Below are 12,131 nucleotides of genomic sequence, written 5' to 3' on the forward strand. Positions count from 1 at the left end.
GCTTGAGTCCCAATTGGTTGTGCAGGGGAGATCTGATATACCTCATCAGCATAATTTCTAGCTTTCTAGCTTGCTCCCAAACTTGCCTGCACTCCTGGGGCAGAAGGGTGGTGGACAAGATCATATGGACACTGTGGAAGGTCAAATCAGTTGATTTTTTTTTTTTTTGGCAGTTTTGGGGATTAAACCCAGGACCTTGTGCATGCAAGGCAAGTAGTCTACCAACTGAGCTATATCCCCAGCCCATCTCAGATATTGAAACTCTTTGATATATGTGGTGGGGCTTGAAGTGTAGGACCCAAGCTACTTTTCTATCTGTGAAAGATCTGACAAAGAGAAAGGCACATGAACCCGGATTACACCATCTATCCTAGCCACCTCAAGTAGAGGATATAGATGCAGGTTGGGCAGCAGCAGTCCATGAGTGTGTGTCAGAAGGAGAGAAGGGTAGAGGTGCTGAGGTTCAGTTGCTGCAGAGGCTTCATTAGAAAGAGAATTGTGGTATGGCGGGGGCTCAGTTGCTGGGTTGAGGAGGAGTCCTGGGTAGGATCTCTGTCCCTTTGGAAGCAGGTGTGGAGGAGGTGAGAGCTAAGAGGACTTCTGCCGAAGAGCAAGAGTTGCTTAGAATGTAGAAAGGTGAAGGCCTGAACATATGATATCTCTTTCTATCTTCCCAAATCTATCTTCCTAACAATAGTTGAAAAGATCCCTGATAATATTGGGATCTAGAGTGCGGGTAAATTTCCTATTAGGAAGTTTGCATTTTATTCTTTGGTGGCAACATGGACATTCAGATAATGAATCTTTTATAGTTCCTGAAAAACACCAAATTGTCTGGTATTTCTTCATTCCTGAGAACATTCCCACTGTCAGAAATCCCTCAGGCCAACTCCAGGCCAGATAAAATGTGAACTGTTCATTTTTTTTCCCAAACTGATTATATCTTCATTGTATGCTGTCTTGCATAGCTTTCATCTAATCTAGGCTCAATTTTCCTGGGTGAGGGTTTTGCAAGATTCAAATTTTGTCAATTTTCCTTCTCATAATTTTTTAGTCAAATACAAACATACGTCAATTTTAGCCATTTTGTTTCTCTCTCTCTCTTTTTTAACCAATATGATATGATTTTTCAAGTAAGTCCTTTAACTAAAAGAGGGTCCTGTGTGCTGTTATAGCCATTCCTAGTATTATTATGCTGGCTCTTACTTTTAGTAACTTTGCTACGAATTAGGTAAACAGTTTGTTCTTATCTTTGGAAGCAACAAGCAAAGATCATTGGTGGACAAATCTGAATCTGGGCCCTTGACTGACTCAAAATAATAGAATCAAAACATCATGCATCATGCTTTATAGCAAGTTGCTGATTTTCTTTTTTTAAAAAAATATTTATTTATTTATTTTTCGGTGGATACAACATCTTTGTTTGTATGTGGTGCTCAGGATCGAACCCGGGCCGCACGCATGCCAGGCCACCGTGCTACCACTTGAGCCACATCCCCAGCCCCAGTTGCTGATTTTCTTAGAATCAGAAATCTTTGGTAAATTAGAGTCTTATGGCTCTTTTCTTTTTTACTTTCATTTTGTTTATTTTCCCTAAATTTACTAAGACTTCTCTGTGTACTAGGTTTCTCAGCTCTTCTAAAGGAATGTTCCATTTAATAATTTTCTTTATGAGGTTCTACTCTTGAATTCCTTCAGGGTTGGATTTTGTTTATAGCAACAATTTAATCTTATTCTTTCCTAACATTCTTTTCAAATTTTACATTGAAATTCAGAAGAGGAGTAAGGAAAGCATTAGGTTTGTTTTTGAAATCCATCTCCAATATCGCAAATAAAAGAAATGTGTTTGATTATTCATTTCTTTTTTCCTCAAAAGAAAAAAAAAGATTGGAAAGCAAAGTCTTGAGGGATTGATGAGTCAAGGAAGGGGGTGGAATGCTAGAAATCTGGCAGAATCAGGATAATACAAATCTCCTTTCTAGAAGCCCAGGGTATCAAAAGCACTTAAAATATCAGAAGAGTAGAGAGAGTAAAGAGCAGGTCATTACGTGCCTGTGACTTATTCTACCTCCTATTGATCTGGCAGCATGAACTGTGGTTGGTGTGAGGTTTATGTCAACATGCAAAGATTTTTGGAAGAGTGCAGGCCACAGCCCCTTACAGTAGTACACGCCTGTAATCCCTGTGGTTCCCCGTGACTCGGGAGGCTGAGGTGGGAAGATCTTGAGTTCAAAGCCAGCCTCAGCAACAGCATGGTGTTAAGCAACTCAGTGAGACCCTGTCTCTAAATAAAATACAAAATAGTGATGGGGATATGGCTCTGTGATTATGTGCCCCTGAGTTCAATCCCTAGTACCCACCCCCAACCAAAAAAAAAAAAAAAAGTACAGGCCACATGAATAATAACGTGCTCTGCAGTTCTTACTGAACATTGAAATAGTCTCTATCAAAGAAGACACAGTTCCTGTCCTTAAGAGGCTCATTTTGGTCAAATGAAGAGTTACACCACAGCGCTCATTAGAGCTGGTATGGAGTAAGCCCTAGCTATTGTGGAAGTACTCAAACTTGACTGAGGATTCTCTATCTTGTTAGCCTCAGGAGCTCTGTAAACTCTCAAAAATTGAGGGATTCCCTATAGCTTTTCTTTATATGATTGTATATCAATATTTACAGAGATTAAACCTAGAAAAAGTTAATCATCTATTATTTAAAAATAACCAGTGGGACACTACCATATTAAGTATGAATTTTTTTCTGATAAATTAATGAACAGTGTAGTTAAGTTTTTTTTTTTTGCAAACGTCCTTAATGTTTGGCTAGATAGAAAACATCTGGATTCTCCCATCTGTTGTTCCTTTAATTTCTATATGCTGTTTTGCTTGAAAGGTGGGAAGAAATTTGGCCTTGAACATATGCTATTGTCAGAGGAATGGCGGTTTTTGTTAAAGGTCTTGGAGATTCTTCGGGACCTCAGATCACATTTTAAAGTCTGCTTTTTGGATACCAGGATACCAAGAATGTTTCTTGGTGCAGGCAGTTTCAGTTTTGAGGTAGATCAGCTATAAGGCGGCAGGGTGAGGGTGGCACTAGTCATTGGTGACTGTCGTGCAGAACCATCAGAGAATATGTGGGCATCGTTTACCATTCTTGAATTCATATCCAATTAATGAAAAGTACCTTGGAGGTAGGGAGCAGCTTTGCCTATCAATATTACATTAACCGTCAAGTCCTAGTGCTTATTATGGTCGAGAAAAGGCGCCCAACTTGGCTTTATCCTGTCCGCCCGGGGTGAGGTGGAAGCTACAGAAGTGCGCGGGCGGTGCCGTGTCCCTGGAAGACGCAAGCCTAGTGAAGTCGGCTGCCGGGGGCCCCAAGGAGGCGCGGCGCGGGAGGACCCAACCGCGCAGGCGCGGCTGCTACGCAGGCCGCGGCCCCCGGAACGGTAAACAGTGGCGTCACGTGACGCGCCCGGTTCTTGCTCCCGCGCCGCCGCCGCATGCCGATGGCTGCGGGGTCTCGCGGCGCCGCACGATCTCCACGAGGCAAGCGATCCTTGGGCCCAAGGCGGTGGCGGCTGCAACGAGGATTAGGAAGGCGACGCGGAAGCCAGGAATAGTGTCGTCAGCAGCAGCCGCTCGGTCCCGGGAGGAAAAGAGGCTGTGGCAACGACGCCGACGTCCTGCGCGTACCCCCCTCTCCGCGGCACCCACCGGGCCCCCTCCTCCTTCTCAGCGGCGGCGGCACGGCCACCATCTTCCTCTTGCTGCCAGTGGTAGCGCTCGTCTGGAGGAGCTGGGTGAGTTGCGGCTGTGGCCGCGGCCAGGGAGACAGGCAACCCTCCCCTCCCCCGTCCGCTTCCACACGCACGGCTCCTCCGCGGGCCTCCCCACCCTCCCTCGGCGGACACTGCCCGCCTTTCTCCCGCGCCGCGGGGAAATCGCCTCCCGGGCCTCTTGCGCAACCTCCACGGCCTACCCGCGCCCCGCCTCGGCCGCTGGTAACCGTTTGGACCGCGGGCTGGGGAGGGAGACGCGAAGGCGCGGTCTCCAGGCGGAAGGTCCGGGCCGCGGCCTCTCCCAGGCCCTAGTCGGCGATTTGCCCAGCCGCCGACGCGCAGGCCGGGAGGCGAGGCACGGCTCGGCGGGCGCTGCAGGGAAGGCCGGGCTCGCAGGCTGCCGGATCCGCAGCTCCTGGCAGCCGCCTTCTTCTGGAGCCCCAGCGTCGAGCTCAGGGCCCCCGGGCCGGGAGGCGGGGACTGGCCTTGGCCGCGAGGCCTATCCTTTGCCATCCCGCTTTTGAAGAGGGTTGTGGGTGCTCCATCCATCCTCCTGTTAACGCGCTCTTTTGTGCTCTGGACCCAAACTGTCGGCTCCTTTCGCGTAGTTTGAAATGGGAAGCCTAGAATCATGTCTTCTGATAATACGTGTAATTTAATGAACCACTTGTCGATACGTACGTGTTAATGGTGCTAAATAACTGATCACCTGACACGGAGAGGGGGTGTTGGGAGAAGGGAGAAAGGGAAAGAATGTTGGTACCGCTCACGGTCCAGTGTCTCTTCTTTCCCTCAGGAATGTGTTGCCAGGTCAGATGACCTTTTCCCATCTTTGGGTTTCCAAATGCCATTTCCAGGATTCGAATGTGTGACTATTAGTGCTATGCAGTAATCTTTAGTAGAACGTGATTGTGGTATAATGGAAGTGGTAACAGTGCTTTAAAATCTGCTTATTCCTGATTTTCGTTATATGTAGAGATACTTAAAAAGAATCATCGATAATTGAGCCGTCCCTAAATTCAAACTTTGCTCACTTATTTTAACCAAAATATGAAAATGATGACAGTAAAGTACTTATGGAGTACTTAAATCGTGGTTACGTTTAGTTACTATTTCAGATTGAACATTTTTGTCTTTTTTCAGCTGGTCGCTTTAAGATCTTCCAAAACTACACCGCATTTATTTATTTACTTTTTTTTTTAAAATTTTTGAATGAGTGTTTGTTATTTTGAAAATGTTTGTAGATGAATATGTGTGTTTGCGATAAGAAAGAAATATGTGAGTCAAAGAACCAGGACATTTACTGTTGTGGCATACTTACATTTTTGAATTTATAGCTCCCATTACAGAGCACAGAAGGTGTTGTGTAAAGATTATTGTTATGTCAAGAAATAATTTTAAACTTTGCCATCGAATTGACCTTTTCCCCGCTTATTCCCATTCTTCTGTTTACTGGTCATATATTACCATAATGATTCTTTCCCCCAACATCATCATCACTGTTATTATTTTAAAATAAATACTCTATTTTCCAAATATAGAAATAGAATTTAAGGGAGGTCTTTTAGGAGTTATTACTACTATGAACTAAGCCTCGCATTCAGTAACTTCCTTAACAGAAGAAATACTTATACATAGCTGAAACGGGCCACTTTCATTTAAAAAAGAATTACAACCTTAGATTTCAAGGTTTATTTGGTAGTTGTACTAGTGAATATCAAACTGATAACAGATGAGTCAGTGATAGGACCAAAATTTTCCTTGTTTCTTGAATATTTTATGGGTCCATTTATTGAAGAGCATAAAAAATGCAATTTATTATAGTGCTTTAGCATACTATTGGGAGAACAGTGAACCTCTGTCTTCCACTGAATTAGTTATGTATTTTGTGTTATTAGAGCTCAGATAACTTTATTATGGTGATCTTACAATATTCTAATGTGTTGCATATTCCAGTCAAATCTAAGAAAAGTGGTGGAAAAGTGAGTGAAAAATAGGTTTGATCAAATAAAAGTTTCAAGATGGAAAAGTTGAAAGCATAATTGTCTTTATTATTAATCATTTAAAGCCATGTTATTAAAATTTAAATTATTGAGTATTGGAATCATCTAGGAAAGGTTGATAGTCTTTGCCTTTTATAAAGTGGTATTGATAAAAGTTGGAGGGCAGCAAGTGACAATTTTGTTTACTGCAAAATTAAGAGTTCAGATTTTTACATACTGTAGGGCCTACCTGGAAAACTGTTGAATGAAAGTTAGACTATTCTGTGTTTTCTGGTGCTAAAACAGATAATGATTTTTCCTTGACAAGGTAATATAGTGTTTGCTTTTTTGATACTTTTTGCTTTCTTACATGTGTACTTTAAAAAAATACAGGTTAAGTCTGTTACAATTTGTTATAAAAGCCTTTTTGTGTATTAAAGTTTTCTGAAAATAATACTGCTTCAATTTTTAAATGAAATAATGGAGATTTATTGATCAGCATTCAGTTTTTGTATTACCAATAACTGCTTCACACAGTGTCAGGGAGTTCAGGGTTCTTAGAGTGCTGATTTAAATATTTTCATTCATCCGCATTTCAGGAATTCTTTCTGACAAGTGGCTCTAGATTTATTTCTTTTCAGGAATAGAACATCTTAGACTGTGTTTTATTTCTTCCTGGAGCATCCTCTGAGAATCCTGAAATACTTTTTGGAAGCATAGATATTTTTTAAACTACAAAAATGACTTGTAGATTGTTACACATTTATGATACGTAAGTCTTTGAGAATAGTGAAAAACATTTTCCTTTAATTATTGCTCTTTGATTACACTTGGATAGATACTGAGATTATTGACTTGATTAAAAATACTTGAGACCCAAGTGCTGTTTTTACTCTTAAGGAATATAGTCTATGCTAAAAAATAAGATTCAAAGACATGAAATGTTAATCAGTGTATTTGAGTCAAAAAAGTGAGATATTTCAAGAATTATAAAGGGTGTATGAAATTTTCAGATGTATAGACTGTACAGTTATTGTTATGAATTATGGCTTTTTTTTTTTTTTTTTTTGTACTAGGGATCGAACTCAGGGATGCTTAACCACTGAGCTACATCCCCAGCCCTTTTTATTTTTTATTTTGAGACAGGGTCTCATTAAGTTGCTGAGACTGACCTCTAAAAAAATTGGTGATCCTCCTGCCTTAGCCTCCCAAGTCACTGGGATTACAGGTGTGTGCCACCATGCCTGGCAAATTATGTAATTAATTAATTAGTTAATTATTTTGGTACCAGGGATTAAATTCAGGGGCACTCGACCACTGAGCCACATTCCCAGCCCTATTTTGTATTTTATTTAGGGACAAGGTCCTGCTGAGTTGCTTAATGCCTTGCTGTTGCTGAGGCTGGGTTTCACCCTTCTGTTTCAGCCTCTCAAGCTGCTAGGACCATAGGCGTGCATGACCAAGCCCGGCTAATTTAAAACATTTTTATGGTCAGAAATTTTAAAGTTTTATGACAATTGGTACAACCAAGAGGGGAAATACAGAAAGATTTTAAAGTATTACCCATTGGTATAATCTGTTGGTGTAATCTAATTTCATTAGACAGTTTTGAGTGGCATTGATTATACAGGAAGGCTAAGTTTAATGTATTTAAATTCATAGTTTTTATGTGAAGTTTATTTTAGACTATAAAATAAATTGCAAAGTTTTTTGTTGATGACTTTGCTTTTCCTTCACACTGTATTATTCATACACATTGAGGATAGCCATTTTGTTTTTTAATCTGTATAGGGTGGCTAAATGCACATTTCCTGCTTTGTTTTGTAAGAAGAATCAGTCACCAAAAAGTGATACTGCAAAATTTATAGTATTTTTGTAGATTTCATGAATGATATTGTTACCGCTGTTGACCAGTGACGAGTCCTTGCTTCCCCAATGTTGAAGAATAACACCAGAGAAGCACGCCAAGGCAAGGTCAGAGTGGAAAATTAGAAGTTTATTAAAGGACAGCAGAAAAGACTTCTCCCAGAGGAAGAAGGGGACCCAAGAGGTGGAATCTGTTGAAGGGCGGATCCCCTTTTTATAGTTTTTGGTGATGGAATGTAGGTGGGAAGGGTTGGGACACAGGTTGGCCAAAGAAGTAATCTGGGCACTTCTGAGTCAAGTTTGCTGTTCGTTAACATTTCTTTGGGATGGGCTTTCTCCAGATCTGTTGGGGGCTGTTTCCTGGGCTTCATAAACATTCCAAGAGTTGCTCAACTTTTCCGGAAATTCATTCTCAACATGGCCTCCATTTTAGATTTCACTGGATATTAGACCCGATTTACCTAACTACACTGACTACCTAATTTTAAATCTGGCTTCAATATTAAAATTTATAAACATTAATATGTATTATGGGTGTAGAGTACAGAAAGTATAAAGGTGCAGGCTCAGGGGCTGCGGTTGTGTCTCAATGGTGGAGCGCTACCTAGCCTAGCATGTGCGAGGTCCTGGGTTCGATCCTGAGCACATAAAAGATAAATAAATAAAATAAAGTATTGTGTCTAACTAAAAAAAGTACAGGCTCAGGAATTATACTACCTGGGCTAAAATTTGAGAATACTAGGTGTGTGACCTTGGGAATATTGTGTCATTGTTTGTACTTCAATTTACTGTTTTGTATAAGAGAAATAATAATTGCACCTACTTTACAGAGTCATTGTAAAGAGCTAATGAGACAATGCATACAATACATTTAGCATAGGACCTGGCATGTAGTAAGTGCTAAGTATCTGTTGGCCTATTACTACTTAGACTGTGTAGTTATAATGATGAGCTTGTTTTAGTACTTATGTGGTTAATTCAAATTTCTAATGCTTCTTAAAATATCACTTATAATGCCAAAATAACGATAAACCTTGAAATTAACTCATCTTTCTTCTGTTGGCTAGTAATTCTGCTTTTGTGAGTTTCAACTTCTACCTGTTAGTTCTTTTTCTAAATTCATAAGTCTGCAAGCAGACACCTTGGTATCCTCTGTATTCTTTTTACTAGATCCATTCAGAAAAGAAGTTATCCTTGTTTTCTTTTATGAGGTTTGCCAGTATATTGTAACTAATTAATGAAATTGGGTAGAATTTGATGTAGAGCAGATGACTAGATTGCATTGCTTTGTAGAATTGTGTTTTGTAGTAGTGTCGTACCACATGGGTTGACATTTAGTAATTTTCCTTGACTTTACCCAAGAAGGATAACCTTTGATTCATTTTTAGTATTTTTATGCCATAGTGGTCAAAAACTGATCTTGGTTTCATACAGAGTGGATCTGAGTCCCCGCTCTGTTATTTGTTCTGTAATGTTGGGTATAACTTTGATAAACTGTAGCCCCTCTCTTGTAAATTCATAATAATAATAATAATACCTGCCTAATTGTGCGATTGTGAAGATTAAATGCATAATACATATTTGTTGTTTAGAACAGTGCCCTGAATAATAAATATTTAGTGAATTTAACTTTACAAAAATATAATATAGAGTAATGGTAAGGGCAATGACTCCCCGCCCCCATATTTTTGTGTGTTTTGAACCCAGGCACGTTCAACCACTGAGCTATATCCTCAGCCCTTTTTAATTTTTATTTATCTTTAAGACAGGGTCTTGCTAAGTTGCTTAGGGCTTCACTAAGTTTCTAAGCCTGGCTTTTTTGGAGAGGGTTACCAAGGATTGAACTCAGGGGCAATCAAACACTGAGTCACATTCCCAGCCCTGTTTTGTATTTGATTTAGAGATGGGGTCTCTTGTTGCTTAGCTTTGAGTTCAAAGCTGAGTCTGGCTTTGAACTCAAGATCCTCCTGCTTCAGCCCCCTGAGCCTCTGGGATTACAGGCATGTGTCACCATGCCCAGCCTGAGGCTGGGTTTGAATTTGCAGTTCTTCTGCCTCAGCCTCCTGAGTTGCTGGGATTCAAGCCCCCACCCCCACCCCCGCATATATATATTTTTTTATTGTTGATGGTGCATTATAATTATATGTAATGGTGGGATTCATTGTTACATGTTTTGTTCATAGGGCAAAATGAGATTTTTCTGGATTCATGTTTTGGCTCCACCACTTAATTATAGCAAGTAATGCAATCTCTGACTCAAATTTATTTATTTTTGTATAATTTGGATTATAAAATACGATTGTCAAGATAAATGAGTTAATAATAAATGTAGAGCAGGGTTTCTTGGCCTTGATACTGTTGACATTTTTGGCTGGACAGTTCTTTGTTTTGGGCTATTTGTGTGCCTTAATGTATATTTACTAGATTTCTCTAGTACCATCTTCAATGGCAAAGAATGTCTTTAAATGTGGCCAAATGTCCTCTGGATGGGCATAATTCTCTCTGATTGATAATTACTGATGCAAAGCAGATTGTCGCATTACCTGGCATGAATATAGATCATATTAAATTTTATTCTTTATTGTTATTAACAGTAGTATTTTTATCTGTGATTATCACTGCTTATTAGAAATTTTTTCTTAACTAAGAATGCCTGATGAAATTGACTGTTTAATTTAAACTATGATGTAAGGACTGGAAGGCATTAAGTGTGCTTCATTTCCAGGACCTTTGCACTTCCAGGTCTTTGTCTATGTTGCTCTTACCCAATTTGTGAATTGATCATTTTTTCACTTCAGGCTTTGGTTAAAATGTTGCTACATTAGTGAGATCTTCCTTTACCATCATACATAGAATGTTTGCTGCCACCATTACTATTACCCTGTTCAGTTTTCTTTCAATAGAATTTATAATTGTCCTGATATATTTTCACCTCGCTATTGTTAGGTTCATTTGTGCTTTTTTTTTTTTTTTTTTAAAGAGAAATAGTGTATAATAAGTTTATTTTAAAGATGTTCTTTAAAGAACGGACTTTGAAAAGTAGGTTTGTAGAAGTGTAATTTTTTCCATTATTATTTAATTAAGCTTTTTCTATTTTAGTCATGCTTGAAACACTAGAAAATAATGTAACTTGATTTTACTAGTATTAACCAAATTGGCTGCAGTATAATTCTCTTAGCTTTATAGATGAAACAAGTATTTTAAAGCAGGAAATAACTTTGGGCTCAGATTAAACTTTATTTAGAATGTTAGTACAATTTTTAATTGGATTCTGAGTCTCTCCATTAGGACTGAACTCAACCATTCATAATTAGTGTATGCTTTTGTCTTTGCCTATAATATCCTCTGGACCTTCAGGTCCCAGCTTACACATCATGCCCTTAGCTTTTCTTGGCTTCCTGAGTTTCACCTTTCTCTATGATACTATCTGCAGCCTCTAATATGACACTTCTTATTTTGTTGAGATGTTTACATGCTGTTGTATTTGTTTACATGTCTGTATTCTGTTTTGGATTGTTAATTTTTTGAATTTGAGACTGAGGTTTGTTTCATTAGAACTTAAAAGATAATGTTTGTAATAAATGTTTAATAAATATGATCTATAAATAATATTAATTAACCAGATTATTCAGTTCTCTGACTTAGTTGCATACGTTATTGTCTATAAACATAAGGTACATCTCTAATTCCAGAAATCATTTATGATTTTAGCAAATCTGTTCCCAAATTGTTGATATTGGGTTCACTAGGTATATACTCACCATTAGCCATTTAAAATATACTCCATATATGCTCATTGTGTTTCATTTGTTAAATTTATAATACCAAAAGTAAGGAAGTGTTTAAGTAAAATTTCAGTGTAAGAAAAGGAACTTGTTTATATCTAGCAATCTGTATAATTAACAAAGATACTAATCAGGTATTAATTTTTCTCAATTAGATCTGATTATCTTTGTCTATCCATATTAGATATCTGAAAATTAGTGTTTTTTAAAAAGGTTTTTAAATTTTGGAATAATTTTAGATTTATAGGAAAATTGCAAAGAAGTCATGAAGTTCTGGTATACCCTTAATTCAGTTTCTCTGATTATTATCATCTGACATTAATACTATTGCCTTTATCAGAACTAAAAGATTACTAAAAGTACATTAATTTTAACTAAATGACATACATTTTCTAATTTTACGAGTTTATTTATTATTGTACTTTTCCTGTTCCATGATATAATCTACATGGCATTGAATATATTAGTGTGTCCATTGTGAGTTAATATTTCTAGTTAGTTAACATTTGTTTTTCTATGTAGCCTAAGAGCTTTCATTTTTGGTACTAAGCAAGAACTTTTGTTTTTGATACCTGAGATGTTTCTTAAAATGACTTGATGTTAATTTCTGATAAATGTTACTTTTATGATGGTCTTGTTGGATGGCTGCATTCAGTCATTTTTGGCATTTTTCCTCTGGAATTGCTTGCGGAACCAGTTGGAACTACATAAGAAAAACTAGTC

At 38.5% G+C, this 12,131-nt stretch overlaps 1 protein-coding gene across 2 annotated transcripts in view; it reads left to right on the forward strand.

Moving 5' to 3' along the window:
• Positions 1-3,452: 3,452 nt before the first annotated feature.
• The window catches only part of Phf3 (PHD finger protein 3), an 85,714-nt gene continuing 77,035 nt past the window's right edge, over positions 3,453-12,131 (forward strand). Inside the window, exon 1 of one of the 2 annotated variants that reach the window (XM_046432568.2) lies at positions 3,453-3,796. The gene's annotated coding sequence lies outside the window, so the exon portion shown is untranslated. The remainder of the gene's footprint in view (positions 3,797-12,131) is intronic. The other variant, XM_046432567.2, reaches the window with a different exon arrangement.

Source organism: Marmota monax, unplaced genomic scaffold, assembly GCF_021218885.2.
Source record: "Marmota monax isolate L192 unplaced genomic scaffold, Marmota_monax_Labrador192_F-V1.1 WCK01_AAM20220418_F8-fsc00116, whole genome shotgun sequence".
In the NCBI taxonomy this organism is placed as follows: Eukaryota; Metazoa; Chordata; class Mammalia; order Rodentia; family Sciuridae; genus Marmota; species Marmota monax.